The 13169-nt window shown below is 37.3% G+C and overlaps 1 protein-coding gene across 4 annotated transcripts in view; it reads left to right on the forward strand.

Moving 5' to 3' along the window:
• Positions 1 to 13169, forward strand: part of COPG2 (COPI coat complex subunit gamma 2) — a 116894-nt gene that overhangs the window by 48727 nt on the left and 54998 nt on the right.

Genomic DNA, 13169 nt, shown 5'->3' on the forward strand with positions numbered 1-13169 from the left:
GGGCCGCACTCGCGGCACATGGAGGTTCCCAGGCTAGGGGTCCAAGCGGAGCTGTAGCTGCTGGCCTATGCCGCAGCAACATCAGATCCAAGCCGCATCTATGATCTACACCACAGCTCACGGCAACGCCAGAGCCTCAACCCACTGAGCAAGGCCTGGGGTTGAACCTGCAACTTCATGGTTCCTAGTTGGATTTGTTTCCACTGAGCCACAATGAGAACTCCTGATTTTGGTAATTTGTATTCTTTCTCCTTTTTTCTTGTTTAGTCTAGCTAAAGGATTGTCAATTTTGTTAAATTTTTTCAAAGAACTAACTTTGGGTTTCATTGATTTTTCTTTGTTGCTGTTATTTTTCTGCATTCTAGTCCATTCGTCTCTGCTCTGATCTTTTTACTTACTTCCTTCTTGCTGTGGACTTGGTTTACTCTTCTTTTTCTAATTTCTTTATTGTGGAAACTTAGGTTATTTATTTGAAAACTTTCATTTCTGGTATAGGTGTTTACAGCTGTAAATTCCCTTCCATGCATTTTTTTTTTTTTTTTTTTTTTTTTTTTTTTTTTTTGCTATTTGGGCCACTCCCGCGGCATATGGAGGTTCCCAGGCTAGGGGTCGAATTGGAGCTGTAGCCGCCAGCCTATGCCAGAGCCACGGCAACAAGGGATCCGAGCCGCGTCTGCAACCTACACCACAGCTCACGGCAACGCCGGATCATTAACCCACTGAACAAGGGCAGGGACCGAACCCGCAACCTCATGGTTCCTAGTCGGATTCGTTAACCACTGCGCCATGACGGGAACTCCTTCTTCCATGCATTTTTTAAACTACATTTCTTAAATTTTTACTGTGTTTTTTTTTATCAGTTTCAGATATTTTCATGTTTTCCATTTGATTTATTCTTGATCCATGAATTACTTAGAAATAAGTTGTTTAATTTCCAGATATGGGGGATTTCCCTGATTTATTTTTTGTTATTGATTTATGATAAAGTTGTGGTTGGGAAATATTCTTTGATTTCTGTCTTTTAAATGTATTGAGGTTGTTTATGGCTGGCATTTAATCTATCTTTGAGAACTGTTTATATGCACTTGAAAAGAATGTATAATTTACAATGACTGGGTTGGATGTTCTGGATTGAGTTGGGGAGTTCCTGTCATGGCTCAGCGGAAACAGATCTAACTAGCATCCATGAGAACACAGTTTCAATCCCTGGCCTTGCTCAGTGGGTTAAAGATCTGGTGTTGCTGTGAGCTGTGGTGTAGGTCGCAGTTGTGGTTTGGATCATGCATTGCTGTGGCTGTGGCATAGGCCAGCAGCTACAGCTCCAATTGAACCCCTAGCCTCAGACCCTCCATATGCCATGGATGCGGCCCTAAAAAAAAAAAAAAAAAAGATTGAGATGGGTGATTAAATTGTTCAAGTCTTCTATACCCTTAATAATTTTCTATCTAGTTGTTCTATCAACTGTTGGGTAGGTGTAGACATCTCTAACTGTTATTATTAAATGATCAGTTTCTTCTTTTGTGTTAAGTTTTCCTTCATATATTCTGAGGCTCTGTTGTTAAGTGTGTATGTTTATCATTGTTATATCGTCCTGACATATTGACCACTTTCTCATTATGATGTGTCTCTTTTTGTCTCTTATATTTTTGTCTTAACTTCTTTTTGTCTGATATTAATATAGCCGCTCCTGATTTCCTCATAATTACTGTTTGTATGGCATATCTTTTTCCATCGTTTTACTTTCATTCCATTTGTATCTTTGAATCTAATATGTGTCTCTTGTAAATAGAATATCAGATATTTGGATCTATGTGTTTTTTTTTTTAGGGATGCACCCATAGCATATGGAGGTTCCCAGGCTAGGGATTGAATTGGAGCTGTAGCTGCTGGCCTACACCATACCCACAGCAACATGGGATCTGAGCCACATCTGTGACCTACACTACAGGTCACGGCAATGAGCTGGATCCTTAACCCACTGAACAAGACCTAGGGCTTGAACCTGTGTCCTCATGGATACTAGTCAGATTCATTTCTGCTGAGCCACGATAGGAACTCCTGGATTTAGCTTTTTCATCCTATCTGGCAAATCCCTATGTTTTGGTTGGGGTGTTTAGACCATTTACATTTAATGTGATTATTGACAAGATTGTATTAATCTTTGCCATTTTGCTTTTTGTTCCATATAAGTCTCCTGTCTTTTTTGTTCCTCTTTTCCTCTTTGACTGCCTTCTTTTGTGTTAAATAAATATTTTCAGTGTATCTTTTTAATTTCTCTGTCAGTATTTTTATTTTTTAAAAAGTGGTTTCATTAGGGTTTAGAACATGCATTTTAAATTGACTACAATCTACTTTAGATTAAGACTAATTTAATTATAGTGAAATATAGAATCTTTGCTCCACTGTAGTTCTGTTCTCTCCCTGCTCCTATTTGCTAGGTATATTACATGTGTATGTGTTATAAATCTAATAATATGGTTTATAATTATTGTCTTAATACAGTTTTATGTTCTTTAATTAAGAAGAGAAATGAAAAAGTTACGGAATTATTATAAAATTGATGTTAATTCACATACTTACCATTTCTCATTTCTCTTTGATTATTCACATCACTAATTGGAGTCAATCTTTAAGTCTAACAGACTTCCTTCAATATTATAAATCAGGTATGTTAGCAGTGTATTCTCTCAGTTAGCTGCTTATTTGGAAATGTCCTTTTTTAGCCTTCACTTTTGAAGATAGTTCTGTTGGATAGAGTTTTATTTATTTTTTTTAATTTCAGCACTTTGAATATGGCATTCTCTATCCCATTGTTTCAGGTGAAAAAGTAAGCCATCGATTGTATTGTTGTTCCTCTGTACAATGTGATGAGTAGCTTTGATCTTGCTGCTATCAAGATTTTCTCTTTGTCTTATGCTTTCTGCACTGACTCTGGTGTGTCTGTGTGTGGATCTTTTTTTTTTTTTTTTTTTTTTGGTCTTTTTGCTATTTCTTGGGCCGCTCCCACGGCATATGGAGATTCCCAGGCTAGGGGTCCAATCGGAGCTGTAGCCACCGGCCTATGCCAGAGCCATAGCAACGCGAGATCCCAGCCGCGTCTGCAACCTACACCACAGCTCACGGCAACGCCAGATCGTTAACCCACTGAGCAAGGGCAGGGATCGAACCCGCAACCTCATGGTTCCTAGTCAGATTCGTTAACCACTGTGCCACGACGGGAACTCCTGTGTGTGGATCTTTTGATATTTTTCCTACTTGGGATTCTTTGAGCTTCTCAACTGTATAGATTAATTTTTTAATCAAATTTTGAAAGTTTTTTGGGTCATTATTTCTCTAGCTATCCTTTTGTCCCCTTTGTCTTTCTCCTTTTCTTCTGGGACTGCTATTGTGAAAGTGTTGGTATACTTGGTCATATTCGACAGGTCTCCAAGATTCTAAGTTTTTTTTTTCCTTTCCCCTTCATTTTTATGTTCCTCAGCTGGATTCTCAGTTTACTGTTTTTTTTTCTACTGTTAGTGAGTGCAGCTCAGGTGTTGAATCAGATTTGAAATAAAAAAAAATTGTTTCTAAGCTTTCTTTTATTTAAAAATTGAAGTATAGTTGATTTACACTTGTGCTAGTTTCAGGTGTACAGTAAAGTTGTTCATATATATGTACACATAATTTTTTAGATTATTTTTCATTGTAAGTTATTGAATATTGAATATTCAGTATTACAGGTTATGAAATATTATTCCCTGTGTTATATAGTAAATCCTTTTTGCTTGTCTATTTTATATATAGTAGTGTGTATCTGTTAATACCATATTCATAATTTATCCCTTTCCCTTTGGTAACCCTAAGTTTGTTTACTATGTCTATGAATCTGTTTGTTGTATAAATAGATTCCTTTGTATTATTTTTTTTTAGATTCCACATACAAGTGATATATAATATTTGTGTCTTGGCTTGACTTACATCACATAATATGATTTTCTCTAGGTCCATCCATGTTGCTGCAGATGGCAATAGTTCATTCTTTTCTATATTCCAGTGTGTATGTGTGTGTGTGTGTGTGTGTTTATGCTACATCCTCATCCATCCATCTGTATGTCTTGTCTGAAGTAAATAGTGCAGCTGTGAACATCAAGGTGCATGTATCTTTTCAAATTAGTTTTTGCCTTTTCTGGATATACACCCAGGAGTGAGATTGCTTCATTGTTGGGTAGCTCTATTTCTATTTTTTAATTTTTATTTATTTTTAATTTTATAATTTTTATTTTTTCCATTATAGCTGGTTTACCATGTTCTCTCAATTTTCTACTGCACAGCAAGGTGACCCAGTTACACATACATGTATACATTCTTTTTTCTCACATTATCATGCTCCATCATAAGTGGCTAGGTATAGTTCCAGTGCTATACAGCAGGATCTCATTGCTTATCCATTCCAAAGGCAATAGTTTGCATCTGTTAACCCCAAATTCCCAGTTCATCCCACTCCCTCCCCCTCCCCTTCCCTCTAGACAACCACAAGTCTGTTCTCCATGTCCATGGTTTTCTTTTCTGTGGAAAGGTTCATTTGTGCCATATATTAGATTCCAGATATAAGTGATATCATATGGTATTTGTCTTTCTCTTTCTGACTTACTTCACTTAATGAGAGTCTCTAGTTCCATCCATGTTGCTGCAAATGTCATTATTTTGTTCTTTTTGATGGCTGAGTTGTATTCCATTGTATATATATACCACATCTTCTTAATCCAGTCATCTACCAGTGGACATTTAGGTTGTTTCCTTGTCTTGTGAATAGTGCTGCACTGAATATGTGGGTGCATGTGTCTTTTTCAAGGAAAGTTTTGTCTGGGTGTATGCCCAGGAGTGGGATTGCTGGATCATTTGGTAGCCCTATGTATTGTTTTCTAAGGTACCTCCATACTGTTTTCCATAGTGGTGGAACCAATTGACATTCCTCCCAATAGTGCAGGAGGGTTCCCTTTTCTCCACACCATCTCCAGCATTTGTTATTTTGGACTTATTAATGATGGCCGTTCTGACTGCTATGAGGTGGTACCTTATAGTAGTTTTGATTTGCCTATATCTCTAATAATCAGGGATGTTGAGCATTTTTTTCATGTGCTTGTTGGCTATCTGTATATCTTCTTTGGAGAAACGTCCCTTCAGTTCTTTTGCCCATTTTTCTACTGGGCTGTTGGCTTTTTTGCTGTTGAGTTGTATAAGTTGTTTGTGTATTTTAGAGATAAATTCCTTGTCAGTTGCATCATTTGAAATTATTTTCTCCCATTCTGTAAGTTGTCTTTTTTTTTTTTTTTTTTTTAATGGTTTCCTTTGCTGTAGAAAAGCTCGTCAGTTTGATTCGGTCTTATAGGTTTATTTTTGCTTTTGTTTCTGTTGCTTTGGGAGACTGACCTGAGAAAACATTTGTAAGGTTGATATCAAAGAATGTTTTGCCTGTGTTCTCTTCTAGGAGTTTGACTTACATTTAAGTCCTTAAGCCATTTCGAATTTATTTTTGTGCATGGTGTGAGGGTGTGTTCCGGCTTCCTTGACTTACATGCAGCTGTCCAGTTTTCCCAGCAATACTTTCTGAAGAGACTGTCTTTTTCCCACTTTATATTCTTGCCTCATTTGTTGAAGTTTATTTCTGGGTTCTGTATTCTGTGCTATTGAGCTGTATGTCTGTTTTGGTACCAGTACCACACTGTCTTGATTACTTTGGCTTTGTAATATTGCCTGAAGTCTGGGAGAGTTATGCCTCTTGCTTGGTTTTTGTTCCTCAGGATTGCTTTGGTAATTCTGGGTCTTTTGTGGTTCCATATAAATTTTTGGATTGTTTGTTCTAGTTCTGTGAAAAATATGATGGGTAATTTGATAGGGATTGCATTGAATCTATAGATTGCTTTGGGTAGTAATGCCATTTTTACAATATTAATTTTTCCAACCAGCATGGAATATCTTTCCATTTCTTTGAATCCTCTTTAATTTCCTTGATTAATGTTTTATAGTTCTCAGCATATAAGTTTTTCACCTCCTTGGTCAGGTTTATTCCCAGGTATTTGATTTTTTGGGATGCAATTTTTAAAGGCATTGTATTTTTGTATTGCTTTTCTAATATTTCATTGCTAGTATCAGAAATGTGACTGATTTCTGAATGTTAATCTTACATCCTGCTACTTTGCTGAATTTGTTGATCAGTTCGAGTAGTTTTTGGGTTGAGTCCATAGGGTTTTCTATATATAGTATCATGTCATCTGCATACAGTGACAATTTTACCTCTTCACTTCCTGGATACCTTTTATTTCTTTCGTTTGTCTGATTGCTGTGGCTAGGACTTCCAATACTATGTTGAATAAAAGTAGTGCAAGCAGGCATTCTTGTCTTGTTCCAGATTTTTTGTGTGTGTGTCTCTTTAGGGCCACACCTACGGCATATGGAAGTTCCCAGGCTAGGGGTTGAATCAGAGCTGTAGCTGAGCCACAGCAACAGCAACACCAGATCTGAGCCACATCTGTGACCTATACCATAGCTCGTGGCAACGCCGGATCCTTAACCCACTGAGTGAGTCCAGGGATCAAACCTACTTCCTCGTGTATACTAGTCAGATTCGTTTCTGCTGAGACACGACAGAAACTCTGTTGTTACAGATTTTAGTGGGAAGGCTTTCAGCTTTTCTCCGTTGAGTATTATATTTGCTGTGGGTTTGTCCTAAATGGCTATTATTATGTATGTTCCCTCTATACCCACTTTGGTAAGAGTTTTTATCATGAATCGATGTTGGACTTTGTCAAGTGCTTTTTCTGCATCTATTGAGATGATCATGTGGTTTTTGTTAATGTGGTATATGGTGTTGATTGATTTGCATATGTTGAACCATCCTTGTGAATCTGGGATGAATTCCATTGGTTGTGGTATATGATCTTTTTTGTATGTTGTGGATTTGGTTGGCTAAAATTTTGTTGCCAGTTTTTGCGTCTATGTTCATCAATGATACTGGCCTATAGTTTTCTTTTTTGGTGGTATCTTTGTCTGGTTTTGGTATTAGGGTGATGGTGGCATCACAGAATGTCTTAGAGAGTGTTCCTTCTTTTTCAACCTTTTGGAAAAGTTTAAGGAGGATGGGTGTAAGTTCCTCTTTGTATGTTTGGTAGAATTCACCTGTGAAGCCATGTTGTCCTGGATTTTTATTTGTAGGAAGTGTTTTTATGACATATTCAATTTCATTTCCAGTGATCGGTCTGTTCAGTTGATCTGTTTGTTTCTCCTTGATTCAGTTTTGGCAGGCTGTAAGTCTCTAGAAAGTTGTCTGTTTTTTCTAGGTTGTCAAATTTATTGGCATACAATTGTTCATAGTATTCTCTTATGGTTTTTTGTATATCTGCACTATCCATTGTGATTTCCCCTTTTTCATTTTTTATTTTGTTTATTTGTGTTTTTTCTCTCCTCTTCTTGGAGAGTCTGGCCAGAGGTTTGTGAATTTTGTTTACCTTTTCAAAGAACCAGCTCTTGGTTTTATTGATTTTTTTTTTCCTGTTGTTTTTTGAATCTGTATTGTATTGATTTCTCCTCTGAGCTTTGATTTCCTTCCTTCTGCTGACTTTAGGTTTTGTTTGTTTTTTTTCTAGTTCATTTAGGTGGTGGGTTAAGTTGTCCATTTGAGATATTTCTTCTTGTTTTTAATTTTTTTTTAATTTTTTGTCTTTTTGTCTTTTGTTGTTGTTGTTGTTCTTGTTGTTGCTATTTCTTGGGCCGCTCCCGCGGCATATGGAGGTTCCCAGGCTAGGGGTCTAGTCGGAGCTGTAGCCACCGGCCTACGCCAGAGCCACAGCAATGCAGGATCCGAGCCGAGTCTGCAACCTACACCACAGCTCACGGCAACGCTGGATCGTGAACCCACTGAGCAAGGGCAGGGACCGAACCCGCAACCTCATGGTTCCTAGTTGGATTCGTTAACCACTGCGCCACGACGGGAACTCCAGATTTTTCTTCTTTTTTGAGGAAGGCCTATATTACTATGAATTTCTCTCTGGGTAGCTCTATTTTTAGTTTTTTAAGGAACCACCACACTGTTTTCTATAGTAATGCACCAATTTACATTCCCACCAACGGTGTAGGAGGATTCCCTTTTCTCCACACCCTCTCCAGCATTTATTATTTGTAGACTTTTTGATGATAACCATTCTGACAGATGTGACATGATACCTCATTGTGGTTTTGATTTGCATTTCTCTAGTTAGTGATGTTGAGCATCTTTTCATATGCTGTTGGCCATCTGTATGTCATCTTTGGAGAAATGTCTGTTTTTTACGTCTTCTGCCCATTTTTGGATTGGGTTGTGTTTTTTTGGTATTGAGTTGTATGAGATGTTTGTATAGTTTTGAAATTAATTCCTTGTAGGTTGCTTCATTTGCAAATATTTTCTCCCATTCTGTGGGTTGTCTTTTTGTGTGTGGGGGGGGGGCTGTGTTTTTTGTTTAGGTTTTATTTGCTGTGTGAAATCTTTTGAATTTTTTTTTTTTTTTTTTTTTTGTCTTTTGCCTTTATAGGGCCGCACCTGAGGCATATGGAAGTTCCCAGACTAGGGGTCTAATCAGAGCTGTTGCTTCTGGCCTATGCCACAGCCACAGCAATGCCAGATCCAAGCCACGTCTGTGGCCTATACTACAGCTCACAGCAATGCTGGATCCTTAACCCACTGAGCAAGGCCAGGGATCGAACCTGTAACCTCATGGTTCCTAGTTGGATTCGTTTCCACTGCACCGTGTCGGGAACTCCAGCTTTTGAATTTAAATAGGTTCTGTTTGTTTGTTTTTGCCTTTATTTCTTTTGCCTTGGTAAATCATTCTAAGAAAATATTGCTACGATTTGCGTCAGAGAATGTTCTGTCCATGTTCTCCTCCAGGAGTTTTATGGTGTCGCATCTTATATTGAGGTTTTAAAACCATTTTGAGTTTATTTTTTGTATTTGGTATGATGGAGTGTTCTAATTTCATTGATTAACATGTAGCTCATCAGCTTTCCCAACACCATTTGCTGAAGAGACTGTCCTTTCTCCATTGTATACTCTTGCCTCCTTTGTTGAAGATTAATTGACAGTAGGTGTATGGGTTTATTTCTGGGCTGTCTCTTCTGTTCCATTGATCTGTATGTCTGTTTTTGTGCCAGTATCACACTGTTTTGATTACTGTAGCTTTATATAGTATTGTCCGAAGTCTGGAACAAAACCTCCAGCTTTGTTCTTTTTCCTTAGGATTGCTTTGGCAATTCTGGGCCTTTTGTGGTTCCATATAAATTTTAGGATTATTTGTCCTAGTTCTGTTAAAAATGTTGTGGTTAACTTGATAGAGATTGCATTAAATCTGTAGATTGAGTTTGGGTAGTATGTTCAATTTAACAATATTACTTATTCCAATCCAAGAGCATGGGATATTGTTACACTTCTTTTAATCCGTCTTGAGTTTCCTTTATCAGTGTTTTATAGTGCTCAGTATATAGGTCTTTTACCTCCTTGGTTAGGCTTATTCCCAGGTTTTTTTTTGTTTTTTTTTGTTTTGGATGCGATTTTAAACACAATTTTTTTTTTAAACTTTCTGGTTTTTCATTGTTACTGTAAAGAAATGCAACAGACTTTTGTATATTAATCTTGTATTCTTCTACTTTGCTGAATTCATTTATTGGTTCTAATAGTTTTACAGGGAGTCTTTAGGGGTTTTCTATATAGAGTATCACATCAATCTGCATATAGTGAAAGTTTTACCTCTACCCTTCCAGTTTGGATACTTTTTACTTCACTCTTCTTTCTTTCTTTCTTTCTCTTCCTTCCTTCTTTCCTTCCTTCCTTCCTTCTTTCTTCCTTCCTTCCTTCCTTTCTTTCTTTCTTTTTTTCTTTCTGTTTTGGCTGCACCTGTGGCATGTGGAAGTCCTTGGGCCAGGGATCAAACCCATGCCACTGTTGAAAAAAACCCACTGCTCCACAAGGGAACTTCCTACTTCTCTTTCTTGTCTGATTGCTGTGGCTGGGACTTCCAATACTATGTTGAATAGAAGTGGTTAGAGTGGGCATCCTTGTCTTGTTCCAGAATTTAGTGGGACAGCTTTCAGCTTTTCACCACTGAATGTTATTGGCTGTGGGTTTGGTAAATGGTTTTTATTATGTTGACTTTTATTCCCTCTATACCCACCTTGGTGAGCATTTTTATTATGAATAGATAATGAATTTTATCAAATGCTTTTCCTCCATCTGTTGAGATGATCATGTGATGTTGTCTCTTCTTTAGTTGATGTGGTATATTGCATTGATTTGATTTGCATATGTTGAACTATCCTTGTGACCCTGGAGTGAATCCAACTTGATCATGGTGTATGATTGTTTATATGTCTTGTTGGATTTGGTTGGCTTAACATTTTTTTGAGAATTTTTTGCATCTGTATTCATCAGAAGTATTGCCTGTAATTTTTTCTTTTTTCTTTTCATTTTAATCGTGTCTTTGTATGGTTTGTAATGTCCGGGTGCATAATGGTTCCTTCATAGGATGTTGTGAGTGTTCCCATCTCTTCACTCTTTTGGAATAATTTGAGAAGGATAGGTATAAGTTCATTTTTATATGTTTGGTAGAATTCCCCAGTGAAGCCGTCCCATCCTGGACTTTTGTTTGCAGGGAGTTTTTGTTTGTTTTTACAGATTCTCTTTCACTAGTGATGAGTCTGTTCAGATTATCTGTTTCTTCTTGACTCAGTTCTAGCTGGCTGTATGTCTCTAGAAACTTGTCTGTTTCCTCTGTTTTTGTTTGTTTGTTTGTTTGTTTTCAGTTTGTTGGCATATAACAGCAAATAGCAAACAAACAAAGCTGGGACTGTGAACTGTTATAGTATTTTCTTTTGGTTTTTTTTTTGTGTGTGTGTTTCTGTGGTATCAGTTGTTATTTCTCCTCTATCATTTCTTTTGTTTATTTGGGTTCTGTCTCTTTCTTGTTGGTTAGCCTGGCTAAAGGTTTTTGCTTTCATTTATCCTTTCAGAAAACCAGCTCTTGGTTTTATTGATCTGTTCTGTTGTTATTTTGGTATCTATGTTTTATTTCTCCTTGGATCTTTATTATTTCCTTGCTTCTGTTGACTTTGGTTTTTGTTTGTTCTTCTTTTTCTTTTTTTTTTTTTTGTCTTTTTGTTGTTGTTGTTGTTGTTGTTGTTGTTGCTATTTCTTGGGCCGCTCCTGCGGCATATGGAGGTTCCCAGGCTAGGGGTTGAATCAGAGCTGTAGCCACTGGCCTACACCAGAGCCACAGCAACGCAGGATCCGAGCCGCGTCTGCAACCTACACCACAGCTCACAGCAACGCCGGATCGTTTAACCCACTGAGCAAGGGCAGGGACGGAACCCGCAACCTCATGGTTCCTAGTCAGATTCGTTAACCACTGCGCCACAACGGGAACTCCTTCTTTTTCTAATTTTATGCAGTAAGTTGTTTGAGATTTTTCTTGTTTCTTTAGAAAGGCCTGTATTGCTATAAATGTCCCTCTTAGAACTACTTTTGCTGCATCCCATAGATTTTATAAGATTGTATTTTCATTGTCATTTGTCTTGAGGTATTTTCTGATTTCCTCTTTGATTTCATAATTGATTGAAAAAGGAAATTGTTTTGTTTTGTTTTTGTTGTTTAGTCTCCATGTGGTTGTCCCATTTTCCCATTTTTCTCTCTGTGGTTGATTTCTAATTTTATACTGTTGTGGTTAGAAAAGATGTTTGAAATAACTTCTATCATCTTAAGTTTGTTGAGGCTTGTTTTGTGTCCTAGTATGTGATTTATCCTAAAGAATGTTCCATGAGCACTTGAAAGAATGTGTATTTTGGATGACATTTGTGTGTGTTATTTTGGATGACATGTCCTGTAGGTATCAATTAAGTCCATCTATTTAATTGTGTGTCTTTTGCCCTAAAGTGAGTCTTTTGTAGGCAGTATATTGTAGGTTCTTAATTTTTTATACAAGCAGATTTGAAATCTTTATTGTAGTTGTGTTCTTTGCAAATCCAGAGTTTCCATTTGATTCCTTTAAAAAAAAAAAGCTCATTTTCAACTCTTCATTGATAGTCTCTCTTTGATGAGACATGGTTGTTATGCCTTTAACGTTTTAATTCTCTTTAATTTTTTAGACATGGTTTCCTTTTCCCTTCTGAACATATGTAAATTGTTGACTTAAAAGTCTTTGCATAGTAAATCTAACATCTGGGCTCCCTCAAAAATAATTTCTATTGACTGCTTTTTTCCCAATATATGGGCCGTATCTCACTATTTTTTGTATGTCATAGCTTTTTTTTGGTCAAAAACTGGATATTTAAGGAACTCTTATTACTCTGGTAATCATATTACCCCCTTCTCCATCCTCAGAGTTTGTTTTTGTTGCTATTTGTTGTTGTCATTTGTTTAGCAACATTCCTGGACTAATCCTGCAGTCCTCATTCTTTGTTGTTTATGTCCTCTGCTTGGTTCTCTGTCTTAAGATAATGATTTGAAAGATTCTCTTAAATGCTTTTGACCAACATGTCTCCCACCTTTTCTTCAGTGGGCACTTTGGGTGTTGGGGCATGCCTTCCATGCTCTGGCACTTTATAACACCTCCTTAGCCTTCACTTTCTACTTTTAAAGGAACTCAGAGTCAAGCATGGGTGAAAGATTAGAAGTCTAAGATCTTTCCTGAGCATTTGCATAGCTTTCTGGATCCCCAAGAATATGTCATAAATTAAAGCCCCTTATGGGCATCTCATTTCTTAGATTTTCCTTTTCAAGTTTTTCTTTCTTTCTTTTTTTTTGGACAGCCTCTTATTTGCCCCAACTAGAAACACTGCCTATATGGCAACTGCAGTGTTAGACAGTTGCCACTGACTCTTAGGAGATAAACTACCTGGGCATAGGGCTTTCCTCACTGAGTGACCTCTGAGTCAGATGAAATAAAGATTACCTTCACAAATGTGGCTAAAGGAATATTCTGGTCAATTAGTGACAGTTCTCTGGGGACAGGGCTTTTGATGGTAGTCCAAATTCATCTGCCTTCTTCATTGCTACTAGTTAGGGATTTCATAACCAGTCTGGTTCTAAGCACTGGTTTCTAAGACTAGCATGAAGCTGGGGAGAAGGCATAAAACAGAGTGAGTTAAAATATCAGAAAGCTTACTGTTCT

The sequence above is a fragment of the Sus scrofa genome, chromosome 18, assembly GCF_054392235.1.
Source record: "Sus scrofa isolate SSC_HxYL_T2T_F1_AM1 chromosome 18, Sscrofa_HxYL_maternal_Yorkshire_Landrace_v2.0, whole genome shotgun sequence".
In the NCBI taxonomy this organism is placed as follows: domain Eukaryota; kingdom Metazoa; phylum Chordata; class Mammalia; order Artiodactyla; family Suidae; genus Sus; species Sus scrofa.